The sequence below is a fragment of the Leopardus geoffroyi genome, chromosome C1 (assembly GCF_018350155.1).
Source record: "Leopardus geoffroyi isolate Oge1 chromosome C1, O.geoffroyi_Oge1_pat1.0, whole genome shotgun sequence".
Lineage (NCBI taxonomy): Eukaryota > Metazoa > Chordata > Mammalia > Carnivora > Felidae > Leopardus > Leopardus geoffroyi.
In genome coordinates, this window is record NC_059328.1 from 152,989,279 (window position 1) to 153,008,544 (window position 19,266).

The window sequence follows — 19,266 nt, forward strand, 5'->3', positions numbered from 1 at the left end:
AAAGAGGGAGAGAGAGCATTCCAAACAGGCTCCGCACTGTCAGCACAGAGCCTGACATGGGGCTTGATCCCATGAACCCTGAGATCATGACCTGAGCCGAGATCAAGATTTGGACCCTTAACCAACTGAGCCACCCAGGCGTCCCTGTTAGCCAATTTTTTATGACATCTAGAAAACATTCTTACACTGATAGAAACCAATAGCATCCGTTGCCTACATGTGCCACTTGAAGACCCATCAGCTGATACAGTTTTTCTCTGCCTTACTAGCTCTGCCTTGAAACAGCTCTTAATGAAGGAAATTTCCCAACCAACATGTAGATATGTCCTATGGAGGAGAATACTTTGAACCACACTGACAATAATCTCTCAGTACTCTAGGAGAGGATTTTTAAAAGATGCGTATACTTTTTTTTTTTTTTTACTGTTTTTTAAGTTTATTTATTTATTTTGAGAGAGGGAACAAGAAAAAGAGTGGGAGAGGGGCAGAGAGAGGGAGAGACAGAATCCGAAGCAGGCTTTGCACTAACATGGGTCCCGAACTCATGAACTATGAGATCATAATCCGAGCCAGGATCAAAAGTTGGATTCCTAACCAACTGAGCCACCCAAGTGCCCCTTAAACAATGCAATTTTTTATGTATGTTTACAAGTGGAACACTATCTCCAGAAACTGTGATGGTCCAAATTTGAAATGCATGTATAGATTTCCTGACATTAACCTTTTTCTAAATATAGAATTATATACTAAGGTCACCTGTGATCCAGATTTGACTTCTCCAATATCGTACATTTAAAAACTCAAAGGGGAGGCATCTAAGACCCTTGTTCAGCAACCTTTGTTATGGATCAAGGAAACCTAGAAGTCTGTGTTAGCACTTTAGGATGAATATAGCTAAAGATACCATATTGAGACTCTTATCAATTTACACTGAATGGTTTAACACTGTATATGCAGGTACACAGGCACAAATTGTCCTATAAATAGCAATGCTTCATTGTTAATAGAGAGGTTCTCCAATGAATATTGCATTTAATAAAAATTTATTTTTTCATTTGGCAGTTGTTCCTTAAGGAACCCTAAGTTCTGACTGTTAAATTAGACTGGCAAATGAGTCTCTTAAATTGTCTATCACTTCAAAATATCTATAAAACTCACATAAACTATACATTCCTTGCTTGTATTAATATTTAATATTTTGAAGCCAGTTCATACATTTTTGTTTGTTTTTGAGAAATACTATAACTTATTAATATTCTCAACTGTGAGAGAGATGATGTACCATAAATTATCCTTAATTATTTAGGGTTTGATCATTACCATTTCTGACAATTTGCATGAAAACTGGCATGGCTATATGCCTATGCATTAGAGCCAGTCTCCGTTACCATGAAGAATCAGAGAATCAGTCTAATAACTCTGATGATGGACTATTATTCAGCCATAAGAAAGAAGAAAATCCTGTCTTTTATGACAACATGGATGGACTTTGAGGGCATTATGTTAAGTGAAATTAGTCAAACAGAGACAAATACTGTATGATATCATTTATATGTGGAACCTTAACAAAGCCAAACTCATAGAAACAGAGAGTGGAATGGTGGTTGCTAGGGGTTTGGGGCTGGGGAAAATGGGGAAATGTTGGTCAAAAGGCACAAACTTCAAATTATAAAATGAATAAGTTATGGGAACTAATGGACAGAATAGTGAGTGATTATAGTTAACAATATAGTATTGTATACTTGAAAGTTGCTAAGAATCTTAAATGTTTTCACTGAAGAAGAAGAAGGAGGAGGAGAAGGGGGGGAAGAAGAAGAAGAAGAAGAAGAAGAAGAAGAAGAAGAAAAGAGGAAGAGGAGGAGGAGGAAGAAGAGGAAGAAGACAAAGAGGAAGGGGAAGAGGAAGAAATGGTAATTGTGTGAGGTGATGGGAGTGTTAACCCTACCGTGGTAATCATTTCACAATATATAAATGTATCAAAGCAACATATGGTACATCTTAAACTTGCACAATGTTATGCATCAATTATATCTCAATAAAGCTAGAAAAAATCTAGTAATTTTGAAAAATTGAGATCAGTGGCAATGCGATTGAAGAGGCTATTGTAGACATTTAATGTGTAGTTTTGAAAGTATTTTAAAAAGTAGGAAGCTACTTTGGATGCTTGAAATCATTGTTTCATCTTGGAAGTCACTGGAAAAGTTGCAAAAATATTCTGAATTTGTCAGTAAAAATCCTCCTCAATAGCATGAAGCAAAAATGCCAATTTATAATTCCACTTAAAGAAATGCATATTTCATTCCTAATATACACATTGGCTTTACGTTATCCTAAGAATCTGGGAAAATTAAGGAGTAAATAAGACATAGTCGTGGCTTTCAAGATAATTTCAAGATTGCAACCAAGATAGACATAGTGATAACTATAATTCAAGGAAGAAAGAGGCATAATCAATGTGCATTGAAATGAAAGAGGAAGAGCAATTAAGCCTGACTAGGGCAATTAAAGAGTGCTTTATAAAGGAAATAGTACTTGAGTTTGTCTTTGAAGAATGAGTGAAGAATTAAATTGGAAAGAAGGAAAATAGAGAATTTCAAGATGGTGGAAGTATAGACAAGTGGAAATAAGGAAGTGCGTGGTAGATTAAGATATGAGGATGCAAGTAGTAAAGATCTGGATGATTACGTTGGACACACAGAGTTGTCTAACCCAGGCTTTAGAAAAAAACTGCAACAGTACTTTTTATGATGAGTTAAAAAAAATCAATAGATAAGATTAGTGAATGTTAATTAATAAACCATACATATAAGAGGTCATGAACCAGGGAATTATTACAGAAAATGAAAAGGAAAAAATAGGTTTGAGCCATGTTAGTGACTTAACTGAGTAGAATTTAAAGGTTTACAAAATTTCTAGCCTTAATGACTGAGTGGCTGTTATATCATTACCAAGATAAGAAATACATAGAGGGGAAAGTAGCATGCGAAAGGGAGGTGATGAATTTATAAGTGGCTATGTGGAGTAACAGTGTTTTAGAATAGTTATGTGAACGTGCTAAACAGACACTCCATTTATGCATGCATTTATTTATTCATTTGTGTATTCAGAACACACAGAAAGACCCAATAAATACTCCACAATAAATAAAATCAGATATAAGGTAATTGACTGTTAGGGCCTGGACCCTGGGGCTTCTTACCAGTAAGCTACCCAGGCTTATCTTGGTCCTTTCCTTAACTTTACAGTAAGTGCTTATCTTAGGAGATTGGACTTTTTAAACCCAATAGTATTATTATGTGCTTGACTCTATTTATTGAGTAACTGTTATGTACTGGACACTGTTCTAGGCACTGAAGATAGAAAATGAACAAGATACACACATTACTTACACTTACAGAACTTAATATTCTAGTGAGGGAGATCGAGAACAAATGAAACAATAAGGAACAGATAATGGGAAAAAAAATAAACCAAAATAAGTGGATAGAGAAGGTTAGAGGTGTGTACTATGTAAGATTGGATAGTTAGAGAAGACCTTCTGAGGATATAATATGAGATGACATGATGACATAAGGTCATAAAATTAAATGATACAAGAGAATCAGTTGAAGATTTGGAGGTTAAACATTCTAAGAAATAAGAACAGTAAATACAAAGACCCTAAAATGGTAATAAAGTTAGTATTTTCTAAGAACAATAAGAAGGCCAGTGGTTGGAAATGAATGTAAAGAGATATATAGGAGTTAGCTGATACAGGATATTCAGCCATGATAAGGAGTTTAGATTTTTACTATTAAGTTTAATGACATACTTTTTAGCAAGATAGTAATAACGGTCTGATTTACATTTTCAGAAGATCATTCTGATTCCTATTTGGATAATAGAGTATAGGAAGGCAAGAACAGAACTGTGGAGTCAAGTTGAGAGGTTACTGCAGTAGTCTAGGTGAATGATAATCATTATTTGGAATAGAATTGTCATGGTTGTGGTAACAAAGTATTCTGATTTGGGATATATTTTAGACTGAAGATTTTATGATGGATGTGAGGAAAGAAATAGAAAAATGATTTTTAGATTTTAGAATTGAGTAAGGGGAAAATGTGACATTCATTAAGATGGGGCAGACAGGAGCAGGTGAGGTATAGGTAAGCGTAGGAGGGCAAAACAGTGACTTCCATTCTGAATATGTTAATTTGAGATATTAGTTTTCAAGAGAATATCTTGAGCAGACAGTTGGGTATAAAAGTCTGGCCCTTATTAGAGAGATTAGGGCTGGAGATACTGAGTTGGAAATAATCGATATTGTGGTGGATACCTTCTGTTTCTTCTCCAGTTCCCCTTGATTTAGTCACAGGAGGTGACAATGGATTCTCTTGACTTCTGGCTTTTGATTAGTTCCTTCCAATGGGAAACCTTTGCAATGGAGAGGAAAGAGGGAGAAGTTGAAGTTTCATTTGCTACCCTGGCTCCTTCTCTAAGATATTAAAATGGGTTGTCTGACGCCCTCAACCAAATGCCATAGTTCTTGTCAAGTGTCCCTCTTTACCCAGCTTTCTCTCTCTTGCTTCTAGGCTGTCCCCGCTGTCCTTACCTTTTTAGTCCTAGGAGTGGTAACAGACCACCTGCTGTTACTTACCATAGCGTATTTCATTATACTTTATGGTTTCCTCACACCCTGCTCACCCCTTTATGAAACACCGTTTATCAAATCCTCCTCTGATATCCTAATTTTAGTACACCATCTGTTTCCTGCTGGGACACAAAATAATACAGTATTCCCCAGGCTCCTTCCCTATGGTCTATTAAGACTAATATAGTAATTGTTACTAGAAGTGGCCCCAGGAAATGACTCTCAAATGGAATTCTGGGATTATATTTCACATGTTTGAGTAGTACATTGATAACTGTCTTGGTGGGGGTTTAGGGTGGGGAATGGGGCATGGTTAATCCGTGGCACGCAGTGGCATTATGATTGTTTAAATTAACACCAGTAAAGTGGGAAAAGTGTTCTGCAGTGAGGTGGTTTTGGCAGTTATCACTATGGCAATAATGGTAATTATAAAGATGGTGACATCAACTGCCTTCTTTTGATAGTCGTAAGGGAGTATATGAAAGGAAAAGGAGAAATTGAATATCCAGCTGTGATCATGTACAGAAAAATCAAGTCTCTAGCAGCTTGAAGGAGCCCTTCATCTCCTGAAGCTGATAAAATATAGCTGGGGATCAATTCCATGCCTCGAATATAACAGTTGAAGATTTGACCACCAATTAAACCCATCAAGTCTTTTATATTGAGGTAAAGGAACTGGTGGGAAGAAGAAGGATCTCATATGCTGGAATTGGGACATTTGGGCAGACAAAAAACAGAGCTGAGAACTTTGAATTCCTGTATGCCTTTCTAGCAGAGGCAACCTCTCCCCCAGTATTTGAGGGAACCGGCCTTTTAGTTACTGACTCTAGGGTAGTAGTTTCGCCATCTGAAGCCTATTCTTCCTAGGATCAACCTCCAGCTCTCTCAAAAGCCTCCAGATTGATAATGAACATTAGACTCTAATGTAGCCAGAAAGAGAAGTACAAGACTGGGTCTTTGAGGGAGAAATATCCTAACAATGAAAGACTTAAAGAATATCATTGATTTCTATTGGCAGGAGTCTAGAGAATATATATGGGAGTGAATTATATGGGTGTTAGATCAAGGAAGAAAAAATATAAGGCTGGATTAGGTTGACAAGAATTTATTCCTCAGGATTTGGGATTTAATGTGTTGTCTTGAGCACCTAGGAGTGGTGTTAATAGTCTGTTTGGTTGTCTGCTTGAATCCAGGGCTCAATCAATTGTGGCTGACATTGAAGAGGTTGAATAACATAACTTCTCTGACACAATATAGGGGAAGGAATCAAGTCTTGGGAAAATGAGAATACTAGAATGGGTTTATTATGTGTAACCAGATCAGCCAGTCTTTATTTGAATTACCCAAGAGGGCCCTGAGAACATGCCCTTTATCAAGACCTTAAGGAATCCATTGTTAAGGAGAGATACCAGTATCCTTGAAAACTGAAGCAATGCTCATTGGTGGCTCTTCTCTCTATGCCAGCATTTATAGTAGGGCATGGAATGATGGAATTGCATTTTATGATGACAATGGGAATAATAGGAAGCCAGAGAATTCGAGGCCAAGTAGGAGTGCTTATTTATTACACACAAAGTGGATAAAATTATCATAATAAGCCACATAGCTGGAGTAATAATCAGAATGGAGTAATAATCAGAAAACATTCTGATTTGACTTTCAGGGATCTTTGGCAGCAGCTAATTGATCATAGAGTTTTTAGAAACAAAAGGGCATCTAACTGAGGAGCTGCTTGGTATATCTAGGGAGAAAAACCCTAGGCCTAGTAGACATAAAATTAACCCGAATTACAATAATGGGGATTTACTTCTTTTTACCTTGTCTCTAGACTTAAGCTACTTTACAGACTTAGAGGCCTTTATTTGAGAAGGTAGTCAGACCTTTAAAGGAATGACCTGGCAATAGGGTCACAGATATATATCATGACTCTTCCTCCACATCTGTTTCGGAGGTACTTGTAGCTATTTAATTGATAGTTCCTGAAGCAGTGGTTCTTAAACGTAAGCATGCATCAGAATCACTTGGAGGGCTTTTAAAACATATTTTTCTAGGTCCTACTGATTTAGTAAGTTTGGGGTGGACACACCAGAATTTATATTTCTAATAATCTCCCAAGTGATTTTGATGCTGCTGGTTTAGGTACCACACTTTGAGAACCACTGCACTGGAGAAGGGGGAGATAGACTTTAGGGGTTATTAAATATCTCTTCTCAATAATTCTAATGCCTGGAGTCCTGAAATACCACTGAGATCCACTGGCCAGGGTTGGGATTTATGAAGATCTGATAATAAATTCTCTGTTATCAGATGGTCCAAGTCCATTTCAGAAAGTATCCAGAGGGACTTCAGATCCACTTTTTTTTTTTTCCTACAGGCCAAAAATGCATAGTAAAAATAGGAAAACATTATGATAGAATTTCCTGATATGAAGTGAGTTCTACTGCAGAATAAGGGCAACGTTGAAGCCCCTGGAACTGTGTCTTCCTTTGCCAAGATAAACGAAAAGCAATACTTCATCAAAAAGGGGATGTGCCACCCCAAATACTTGAACAATTACATAGATGGTGAATCCTATAATATCCTCATTTTTCTCACTTGCTTGGGGGCTGATGTGAAAGTCAGATAGGTCTTGGAGAATGAGGATAAATTACCAGAAACTTAATTAAGTGATGATGCCAATCAGATCTGATGTTCCCAATGTCGTATCTTCACTGGAGGAAATCAGTATAGCCCCTGACACCTGTGACTTAACGAATGCATTTTCCCCTTTCCTTTATTAGTAAACAGAAACAGAAGCAGTTTCTTTTGCAAGGCAGGGATATCAATATACCTTTACTTTCTTGGCCTAACCTATGCCTGCTCACCTCTGTCAAAATATAGTGAAGAGAGAACTTGACTAATTTGATATTTCACAAAATAGTATGATCATTAGACTTGTTAAGTGAGAAGAAGACACCTTAAGTGTAAGTGACGTGTGATCACTGCCTATATTCTCTGAGGGGAGTGGGGGGTGGGGGGGCGGAGAACAAGTAGAAAAGGAAAAAAAAAAGTAAGCAACATATATACCAGAGTTGGAGATAGATCTCATGAAAACACTATCACTTTAGTGAGGTTGCTAGAAGTCCAGGGGTCTGGGACATGTCAGAAGATCCAATTTAAAATGGAGCTGATTTGCTGCACTATCACAATGAAAGGAACCCAGTTGGATTTTTGGAGGAAACATTTAGGCATGCTACTGTCATGTATTTAGTGGGCAACCTTGAAGTTGTAAGATTTGAATGGGCCTCATAGCAAGAAAAACTTTACACCTTGGCATTATGACCTAACAAACCTAATGGCATTAGAAGTGTCTGTGGTAGGGGCACCTGGGTGGCTCAGTTGCTTAGGTGTCAGACTTCGCTTCAGGTCATGATCTTGCAGTTCATGAGTTCAAATGCCACATCGGGCTCTCTGCCGTCAGCACATAGCCTGCTTTGGATCCTCTGTCCCCCTCTCTCTCTGCCCCTTCCCCACTCCTTCTCTATCTCTGTCTCTCTGTCTCTCTCTCTCTCAAAATAAATAGATAAATAAATAAATAAATAAACAAACAAACAAATAAAAGAAGTATCTGTGGCTGACTGACACATCCCCTCCATTCTTTACTTTGTTCTGTGCCCCAGGAGGCTAAACTACGTGGACTGAGTAATAAGCTCGTTTACCTTCAATATGGAACCTCTGGCAATTCCTAGTAGCAGAAACAGTGTAGACAATAGAATTTTTGAGTAAGGCCATGCCGTCTTCTGCTAACAAACTAATATCTGAAGACATTAGCCATCATTCACTTGCTCTTGGATCTGGTAGAAACTGAACACCTTGCCATAGGTATCAAAGTACTATGGTACCCAATTGCCCATCTTTAATTGGTGTTATCTAACTCATGGAACCATAGAATTGAAAGTACACAGAACAATTCTATTATAAAATGGGCATGGCATAAATAATACCATGGAAGTCTAGAAGAGATAAACTGCAGAAGCAGAGTGGCTCAGATTCCTATTGTACTGACTTGAATTGCTTTGCAACCTTTTCCTCAACTCACACCTGTGATCTCATAAAAAGTTCCTTATGACATGTTCCAACCTAAGTCTCAGATGTATCTACAAAAGCGAGAATGTAGCAACTATTTTATGTGACTATCCCAAACCCCTTACTGCTTTATATGAATAACACTCACGATGGCTAATATAGATATCAGGTGGGAGTATGACCAAACTGATATGCTCCAGTTGATAATATGGTATCTGATGGGACTTTGTGTGGTGTATTAGTTTCCTGTGACTGCTATAACAAATTAGTACAAACTGGGTGTTGTTGGCAAACAACAGAAATTTATTTCTTCACAGTTCTGGAGTCCAAAAGACCAAAATTAATAACACTGGGCCAAAATCAAGGTGGTGGCAAGTCTGTATTTTCTTCAGAGGCTCTCGAATAGGATCTTTTTGTTCCTTGCCTCTTCCAGCTCCTGGTCACTACTAGCTTTCCTTGGCTTGTGGTTGCATCGCTCCAATCTCTGCTATTGTCTTCACATAGCTTTCTCCTCTATGAATGTTTCAATTTTCCCTCTGCCCCTCTTTCTTATATGGACATTTGTGGTGGCATTTGGGGTCCACCCAGATAATCTAGGATAAGATTCTTTTTTTTTTTTTTTTTTTTTAATTTTTTTTTTTTCAACGTTTATTTTATTTTTGGGACAGAGAGAGACAGAGCATGAACGGGGGAGGGTCAGAGAGAGGGAGACACAGAATCGGAAACAGGCTCCAGGCTCTGAGCCATCAGCCCAGAGCCCGACGCGGGGCTCGAACTCACGGACCGCGAGATCGTGACCTGGCTGAAGTCGGACGCTTAACCGACTGCGCCACCCAGGCGCCCCATAGGATAAGATTCTTAACCAAATCTGCAAAGACTCTTTTTTTAAATAAGGTAACATTTACAGTTTCTAAGAATTAGGGCCTACTGTCTCTGGGGACTATTACCTAGCCCATTACATGTAACTGCTGTCTCTGGGCCACAAGTTTTCTGCCTGTTTAAGCTCAATGTTATGTTGAGATGCAGAAGGGGTGGACTGTTCTGAATAACTTCCATCTGCCCCTCCACATCCACTCTACTATTTTCCATAGCATTCTGTGCTCTAGCAGGCAAATGCTCTTTTGCCCTTTGGCTTCTACTTGAGTTCAGCCCAAATGAGGAACCTTGGTGAGAGATGGAAGGAGAAAGTGGAATGAGGTCAAAGTATTTATTTTCATCTCTCTTTTCTTTCTAACCCTTCACTAAAGACATTCTGCATCCCTTTACCAAAAATCATAGCTCCTATTAGATGGCCCCCTCTACATAGTTCTTTCTTCTTGAGTTTCCTCTCAACGCTTATTCTCCTTGCTCCCTCAGGCCTCAGGAAGGTTACAGAAGAGTTGTATGTTGGCAAATATTTAACAGCCGTGTCTCTAAAAACCATATGTATACACAGATAGATGAAAAGATAAGTGTGGAAGTGTGTTACAAATTTTTCCAGTATAAAGAACACGTATAACACAATTTACAAATAACAATGAAATATGCAGTACAATAAATTTCTTGTAGCCAGAGTTTCCAGAGATTGAGTTTCATAGAGAATTTTGTTGATTTTTGCCAAACTCTTATGATTGATAAGCAAGTGCAGATCCAATATGAATTTTGGTTGATATTTTCATTTATGTTAATGCTTACAATGAAAGTGAAACGAAAAAGCATATTTTGGACTTTGTAAATGATGTGAATGACTTATTAAGTAAATCAGTTAATAGTTTTTGACTACTGGAAGAATATATTACCAAGTTTTTAAATTATTATTTCTAATGTAATGGTTATAGACATGAAGCAGTTTTAAGTATAATCTGTATTATTAACATTTTCTCCATCACTTTGTCAAGTCTGTGCTAATTTCTGTGGTATAAATTCTCTATCTGTGGCCCATTTTAAGCTACCAGTATGGTATCATTGAATGTAAAGTTGAGAAGAGATGTGAAGTAATGTATTATATATTATTTCTGTCATACAGTTATAATACACATAAACCTGAAGAAACATGTGTAATAGAAAATTGTAGTAAAATAATTGAGAAATGATGGATTTTAATATTTATGACTTTTACTTTTAATATTTATTTAATTGTAAGTTTATATAGTTTAATTTTTAATAATGGCTGCATTTGACAACGGACTTGCAAACTGCCAAAAATTTAATAGGAGTCTCTTCTCATAAGCCAGTTAAAGTTGGTCCTGTACACCATTGCAAAACAGAACTCTGCTGCTCTTTATTCCATGGTACTGTCTTATCCCTTACGTATTCCATGCCATGTTCGCACCTTGTAAATAAATAATTCCTTAATTAGACTCTCCTCACATTACCCACATACAGTGTGCTATTTTCTGTTTTTCTGCTAGAGTCTATATTGATAAAAGCATGAGAATAAACTTTATAGAAATAGATGATAGGCCTAAGGAATTAGAAAAAAAAAGAGAGAGAGAGAGAGAGCGAGAGACAGGGATGAGGCTCGGAACATTTGGAGATCAGGAAGGAAGTAAAAGAGACTGAGTAGTAATAGGTCATGAAATAGGAAGAAGAACAGAAGAATGTGGTGTCCTAGATAGATAGAGAAGAAAGTATGTTAGGAAGGAAGGTATGGTCAATTCTGCCAGATGCTTAGAGGTCAAGTAACATGAAGACTGATAACTGATCATTCATTGGATTTGGCAAAATACATATTGTTGACAACTTGGATAAGTGAGCCTTCATTGACATGGTGGGGATGAAAGTCTTATAGTGAGTTAAGAATGAGAAGTGATTAAGTGGCAACAGCAAGTATAAAGAATTTTATGATGAGTTTTGCTATTAGGGAGAATAGAAAAAAAGGAGATTTAACTGTTAAGGGATATGAGACTAGTCATCCACTTAACATGGAGGAATACAAATACATGGGGATACATGCAAATAGGTTGGCATAGATAGTTGTTGGAATGTGTTGTGGTTGTTTTCTCACTGCTTCTATTTGTCCAAATAAAAATGGAGCAATGTCATTGGTTGAAAGTAAAAAATAAAGGGATGTTTGAGGTTTAAGGAATGAGGCAATATTATTTAGCTTTCATTATTTTTGACTTTGTGTTATTGTACTTAGGGAGAAACAAATTGAACAGGAAAATGTAGTAGGATTGCATGGGCAGTGTATGAAAAGCAAAACTTTTGCTCAGTATTTGGCACATATTAGGAGATTCATTTATTTATTTACAAATGTTTTTCCAGTGCCTGCTGTGTGCTGAGCACTGTTCTAGGGGCAGTGAACAAAACAGAAACAAGTCCCTGCCTGCTCTTTGATACATTAGAACATAGGCTGGCAAACTTTTTCTGTACAGAGGCAGGTAGTGTATAATTTAAACTTTGTAAGCCAGCTGGTCTTTGTTGGAAACTCTCAACTCTAGCATCGTAGCACAAAACAAACCATAGACAATACAAAATAGAATGGGCTAGGCTGTTGGAATAAAATCTTATAAAAACAAGTGGCAGACTAGATTTGGTCCACAGGCCATTGTTGGCCAGTCTTTATGTTAAAGGGTGTTTGGTGCAAAGAAGACAAGGCACGCACAGAGGTGGATAGGAAGTACTTAAGTTGAAGAATTTTATTTTTAAATGCAATGAACAGGTGAAGTCATGCTGAGAAGGTATCATTTAAGCCAAAGCTTAAAGAAGGTAAAGACTAAGCCATGTGGATGAGCGTTCCCCAAAGAGACTGCAGTGTAAATGTTCTTGCAGGACTGGACATTGTGTTCGTACATCAAGGTGGCTGAGCAGAATGAATGAGAAGTAATATTAGATGAAATCAGGGATTTAAGAGGGAGAAGGATAACTTAGGTTCTTGTAGACTACTGTTAAAGACTCTAAGTGAAATGGAATATCATGAGGGTTTTGAGCGGGAACTGACGTGATTTGAATTGCAGCATTACGTGGCTGCTTTATTGAGAAAAAATGGGGGCAAATCTGGAGTCAAAACTAATTTGTGAATGAGTAAAAGAGTGAATGAACGAATGAATGAACAAGTGAACATGATTGAGGATACATTTCATGTAGTTGAATATTTGAGATGGGATGTATCATCTGAGGAGTCTGAAGGAAATCACAGAAGCCAGAAGCAAGTATAGAATGAGAGGAAAATTATAGCTAGAACCTTAGGAATAACCAGGCCAGGGACTGACAGAGAAAGCAGAATTAGTGAAGGTGATAGAAAAGGACAAATGAGGGGCGCCTGAGTGACTCATTCGGTTAAGCTTCCCGACTCTTGACTTCAGCTCAGTCGTTGGAGCCCCGCAGCGGGCTCTGCACACTGACCCACAGATCCCTGCTAGGGATTCTCCCTCTCTCCCTCTCTTTCTGCCCTCCCCCTGTTGCGCTCTTTCTTTCTCAAAATAAATAAATAAACTTTAAGAAAAAAAAGGACAAAAAAATAAGGAAAAAGATCTGTCCTTTGGTATTCATTGTATTTTTCATTTCCTTGGAGAGAGAAGTTCAGTAATGATAGACTAATCACAAAGTTTCTCTACATGAGAAAACTTAAATTTGTTAATGAAAAAAAAAAAAAGGAAAAAGGAGGTAACTTGAATGGAAACCTGTAGACCTCAGAGGAGTTAACATTTTTCTACAACAGGCTTCATAAAAGTAAGCCAATGAATTAATTTCATTATAAGCATTATATCTACTTAATTCATTAATTCATTAGTGTTTGTTGGCCATTATCATTTACTAAACACTCTGCCAGGAACTGATCACTTCATTACAGTCTAATACATTCTGCTGGAAATCAGTAATGACAGTGACATACAATGTTATTTACCTATCTGTAAGAAATTCTAGACGATTCCAAGGAAATCAAGAGGTCAATATATCTGTGTAACTAATCAAAATAAAAAAGTTAAATAAAATATCACTGGCTTATTGCATTTCTATAGCACCACAGTCTTGCCAGATATTAACCAAGGAGTTTGTAGGTTAAAAAAAAATGATATGATGAAACCAAAAGTAAAGAGTAGAGGTAAAACAAAAAATCATATAATGGTTATTAGAGCAGATGAAATGGAATTCAGGTCACATAATTTCTCAATTCTATTTACCTGTTATTCAAATTTCTAGTAAGTGTCTTATTTATAAATATGCGTATAAGAACTTACAATTTTTGGTAAGACCTTAAACATGTTTTATTGTTCCCTGATTTTAAATTTCTAAATATAGCTTTTTCTGCTTTTTAGCTGTCTAGAGATATGCTGGTCCATGTGACTGTTTGCTATAATTTACTTATAAAGTCAGCAGTCCCAGGTTTCACATTTTTCTATTGTAATACACATTTAAATCTTTGAACTCTCATATTGAATAAACTCTGCAATGACTTTGAGCTCTGGATGTTGAGCTAGGTAACCTTGAACCTCCCATAAATTGGAGAAAACCTCTAAAACAGCCAAAACAAAGCTCTTGACTTTCTAAATATAACGTTTGTTTGACTCCTTGACTTAATTGTGAACTCTGTTGTTTTTCCTTGACTGCTTGCCACTATCATTGAAGTTAACCTTTTTCCTACTTAGTTGAAAATCATGCTTCAATGGATTAAAAGACAAAATTGCATTCCTTCTAATTAAATCTTAAAAAGTCTTTAAGATGTGTCTTGAAAAAACAAAAACAGATGTGTTTGTTAATTCTCCTAAATTATGATCAAGGGTAATGAATCCTCCCTTTAACTGTTTGTCCTTCTTTTTCAGTCTGTTTGACAATAAATTTAGTGTGTTACTTAAATTCTAACTTTAATTCTTTAGTTTTATCTCACCAATCTTCACTTTCGTTTTTTAGTCTTTCAAACAGTCTTTCATTCTGTGTATATGGCTTTTAAAAATTAAAAAGTTTTATATGCTTTTGGTAACAAAACCAATCAGTATAGAATGGTGTAAAATAAAACATGAAAGTTCTTTTGCGCTTCCCCTAATGACAAACCACTTCCTAGGGGTAGTCATTATGAAGTTTGGTAATGGAATGGTGTCGTGTTTCCAGCCTGTTTTCTCTACATGTAAACATATATTCACATTCACATGTGTCTACACTTTGTATTTTTGAATTATTATATTATGTATGGCAAAAATAAACACAACTATTAAGAATGAGTGAAGTGTTAAGTGAGTGAGTGGATATATATATATATATATATATGTATATATTTCATGAGATATTTGAATATTTTAAAAATGCCGCTGCCGTATTGGAAAACTTACTTTCTCCTCCTTTTTCGTATTATAGTGATTTAGTAAAATGCCTTTTTATTTTTTATTTTTTATTTATTTTTTTTTTAAAATTTTTTTTTTTCAACGTTTATTTATTTTTGGGACAGAGAGAGAGAGACAGAGCATGAACGGGGGAGGGGCAGAGAGAGAGGGAGACACAGAATCGGAAACAGGCTCCAGGCTCTGAGCCATCAGCCCAGAGCCCGACGCGGGGCTCGAACTCACGGACCGCGAGATCGTGACCTGGCTGAAGTCGGACGCTTAACCGACTGCGCCACCCAGGCGCCCCTTTTATTTTTTTTTTTAATTTTTTTTAATGCTTATTTATTTTTGAGACAGAGAGAGACAGAGCATGAACGGGGGAGGGTCAGAGAGAGAGGGAGACACAGAATCTGAAACAGGCTCCAGGCTCTGAGCTGTCAGCACAGAGCCTGACGCGGGGCTCGAATTCACGGACCGCGAGATCACAACCTGAGCCGAAGTCAGACGTCTAACCGACTGAGCCACCCAGGCGCCCCTAAAATGCCTTTTTAAACATTTAGAAAAATTCTTAAAGCCCACATTAGAATTAGTTCAGACAAACAGGTGACAAATGATAATTTGTCTTTTTCAGTTTCAAAAAGATTGCTATTACGTGTTTTTTGCTATTTATAAACTAAGTAGATTCAAAGTGTATAGAAAAATATAGCAGTATCGAGAGGTACAGATGATTTCATTAAATCATGTTAGCATTTGTAACATGCCATTTACTGCCTCCTTCTAAACAGACCGTTCTAACATTACATAATTTCAAGTACAGATCCAACGTATTCTACTACAGTGCTTTCTAGAAAGAGACAGGGAAGAAACGTGGACTCCGTTACTGTGTTTTTGCCACTTACGAACAAATTACATTCATTTGGCTTATCACATATATGTAATATCTCTTCGGGATTTATCATATATATATATATATGTATAAAAACATTAATTTTGAAACGGTGAGGTTCTGTAAGTGCCTGTGAATTCATAATACACGGGGTGCCTTGCAACCAAATATATATTCAGTTCCCAGCATTATTGGTGTTTCCAGTTTCAATAACTATAATATTACCACCTTTGGACTTTTATGGCATCTTTCATCCGTGGATCTTAAAGGGCTTTACAAACATTAATTCGCACAACATTCTTGTGAGGTACAGAAATGTCATTAACCCCATATTACAGATGAGGAAACAAGCGCAGGAAGGTTAATAATACATGCACCACTCTCTACTTGTACAGTGCCTTTCATTCAGGGAACTCTAAGCACCCTGGACCCTTTCTTTGTGATGCTGGTAGAGAACAGAACTGTCACAGACTTACAGATTGACTCCTGGCAGACTTTTACCAAATAGTATGTAGTTTGAGAAATCGCCCCCATAGTATATAGATCAATAAATAATATTGAGTTATATTCAAATAGTTTTCAGTTGTAATTGGGAATCGTGGATGCTGATGTATCCTTAACTTCCTCTTTAGTTTTTCTGTCTAGTTTTACTTTTCCCCCTAGGTAGGATTAGGTAATTATGCAACATGGGCAACAGACTATATCGAATTGTGTTTTGCATACAAAAGAAGAGCACTTCAAAATTAACGAACATACAATGACATGATACCGGGTTTGTTGCTGCTTTTCAGGCATTAATGGTTACTCATTTAGATGGAAAAGAGAAAAGAAACAACTTAAGTTTTATATATTTTTATAGTTTTCATCTTCTTTGCTAATCTTTTTTAATGTCGAAACCAGTTTTAACATCTTCCAACTACTCAGTCCTCAATATTCACATATTCGGAGTCGTATTCTCTATGGTTAAGAGACAAGGGGCCTGATCTGAGTCACCCACAGCCAGAGTTTTCTCTATCACTGATCTCTTCCTAAAAACATTGGAGCTCCTCTTTCCAGTACATCTCCATGTAGCTTTCCCTCTCTCGGTCTTTTTACTATTGGATTTTACTAAGGGATCCATTAGTATTATTTCTTTGCTCCTCTCTCGCCCACCTAAGATTATTAACGCGTTTTGTGTCCTGAAGGGCTCAAGGTACTGTGCTGGGCACTCGGAATACGGTGATATACGAGACAGACTGGCTTACAGGAGCTTACAATGTGGATGTGGAGACAGACCTTAAAGGGGAAATTATAATAGCATCAATTACATGACCATGCAAAATCTCAGTGGAAAAAAAAAAAGATCTGTAAATGGTGAGTCCACAGGCTGGTAGCACAGTCCTCACTTATAGAGAAGAACCGGAGAAGAGTAGAACTGACCAGTTATTCAGGGAAAAAGAAAATACCTTGATTCCTTGATTCCTGTCGACAGAGTTTGAAACGCGATCCTTGGAGTAGAGACTAGCTGAGTGGGCGACCTGTGCTTATTCACGCGGGGGACAGGCTGGAATAGCTCGAGTGAAATCTCTCAGGAGTGCTTCAGGTGGGCCCGTACAGAAGCTAGTGGGATGCTTGCATCAAAACGTAGGTGACAAATATATAAGAAAGAAATACAAGAAGCACAAGAGAAGAAGACACATTGCGTGCGTTTCTTTTTCTTTCAACGCGAAGGGAATCTTTCCCTGCCTAAAAGTTGCTTCTTAGACTTGCACACTGTCTTCCCTCATCACTGCTTTCTGGGAATCCCCTTGCTAAATCTTGACTTCACCTCTTCCTTCCGCACTTTCATCTAGCAATGCGGAGCCCATGCTGAAAGCTCTTGGTCCCCCTTTTGTCCCTAAACATTGACCGGCTTTATTCCCTCACAGGAAAAGGATTGCCCCTGAAGGAGCAAAGAATCTTTTTAAAGATACGGTTGTGGGTACCAAAACAGTGTTTGCCTCAGGCCAGCATGCTTTAGCTTAATTGTGCACAAGAGCACTTGGGGTGAGCACACATGTATGAGCACACATGTGTTTGAAGGAGTGTTGCTCACAATATATTTCATCAAGAGGGGGCAAGAACATGTCTGTGGACATATCCAGATTTTCACCGATAGGCACAGAAATTTTTGAATATTATGCTTAATCTCAACAAATTAAGTAGAAAGCTGTTTTTCTCTTTAAGGACAGCGCCTCAGTTTTGGGCTGATGTTGTCTGTTAGGCTGAGCAGTTTCGAATGTGATAGAAGTTAAGCCTTGCTCTCCCTTATGGGATTTTATAAACATGGTAAGTAGGCAAAAGAAAGAGAGACTGATGAATAGGACTAAAGCCTTGCAGCCAGAGAGAGATGGAATAGACACAGACTCAGTTTGTATCGCCATGCTTTCTAGAAATGGAACTCAATCCCCAAACACGCTTAGACATGTAGACTTTAAAACCACACAGAGTTGGGTTCAAGTCCCAGTAGAGCTACTCACATATGAATCCTAGTGCAAGTTCCTTAAACTTTGAACTTCAGTTTCTTCATCTTTAAAATAGGGCTAATATCGGGGCGCCTGGGAGGCTCAGTCAGTTAAATGTCCAACTCTTGCTTTCGTCTCAGGTCATGATCTCATGGTTTTGTGAGTTCGAGCCCTACATTGGGTTCCGTGCTGACAGTGCAGAGCCTGCTTGAGATTTTCAGTCTCCCTCTCTCTCTGCCCCACCCCTGCTCACCCTCTCTGTCTCTCTCAAAATGAATAGATAAAAAAAAGTGAAGCTAATATTACCTACTTTATATGATTATTCAGATACCTAACCTATAGGTGCAATGTTATAAATACCCCCAAGGAAGTTACCATTTACTGTTTTTTCATTTATATGAAAAGTACATAGCAAGGATATAGAAATAACAGTGACATTCCTCTGGTCACACAGGAAGTCTAAAAATGAATGAAATAAATTCCAGGTTATAATTCTTAATCCACTCTACCAGAATAAAATGAACGTGTCCTAAATAATCTTTTCTCTCCTGTGTTTGTTACCAATATATCTCATGAGAGGGTTGCAATTGATTCAGAGTGTTTTTTGATGCAGCCTAATGAATCCTGATATTCCATATTTCAGTCATTCTACAATCTCGTTTTCATCAAATGTAAATTACTTACCCAAGGTCACACAGCTAGTCAGTGGTAAGATACCGAGCAGAGTATAGGTCTTAGGACTTCTAATCTAGGGCCTTACCTACCAAATCACACAGCTTTTGAACACACTTAACAGGCTTATCATCCCCTAAGCTTGAGAAAAACCTCACTAATATCATTAGAACATTCCAGGTCTCCCTTTCCATATTCATTTAGGTACACCGATCAGCTCATTCTTTTCAAATGCCAGGGATGTATTGCTCACTAGAGGAACTTCAGTACCCAGCAGTCTTTAATGTAAAA

General features: G+C 37.5%; 2 long non-coding RNA genes across 4 annotated transcripts in view; one reads left to right on the plus strand and one right to left on the minus strand.

Annotated features, from left to right (window-relative positions):
• Positions 1 to 19,266, plus strand: part of LOC123598998 — a 44,537-nt gene that overhangs the window by 14,405 nt on the left and 10,866 nt on the right. The gene's annotated exons all lie outside the window — the stretch shown is intronic.
• The window catches only part of LOC123598997, a 5,970-nt gene continuing 2,149 nt past the window's right edge, over positions 15,446 to 19,266 (minus strand). For all 3 annotated transcript variants that reach the window (XR_006712920.1, XR_006712921.1, XR_006712919.1), the window contains one exon: positions 15,446 to 17,430. This is a non-coding gene — a long non-coding RNA (uncharacterized LOC123598997). The remainder of the gene's footprint in view (positions 17,431 to 19,266) is intronic.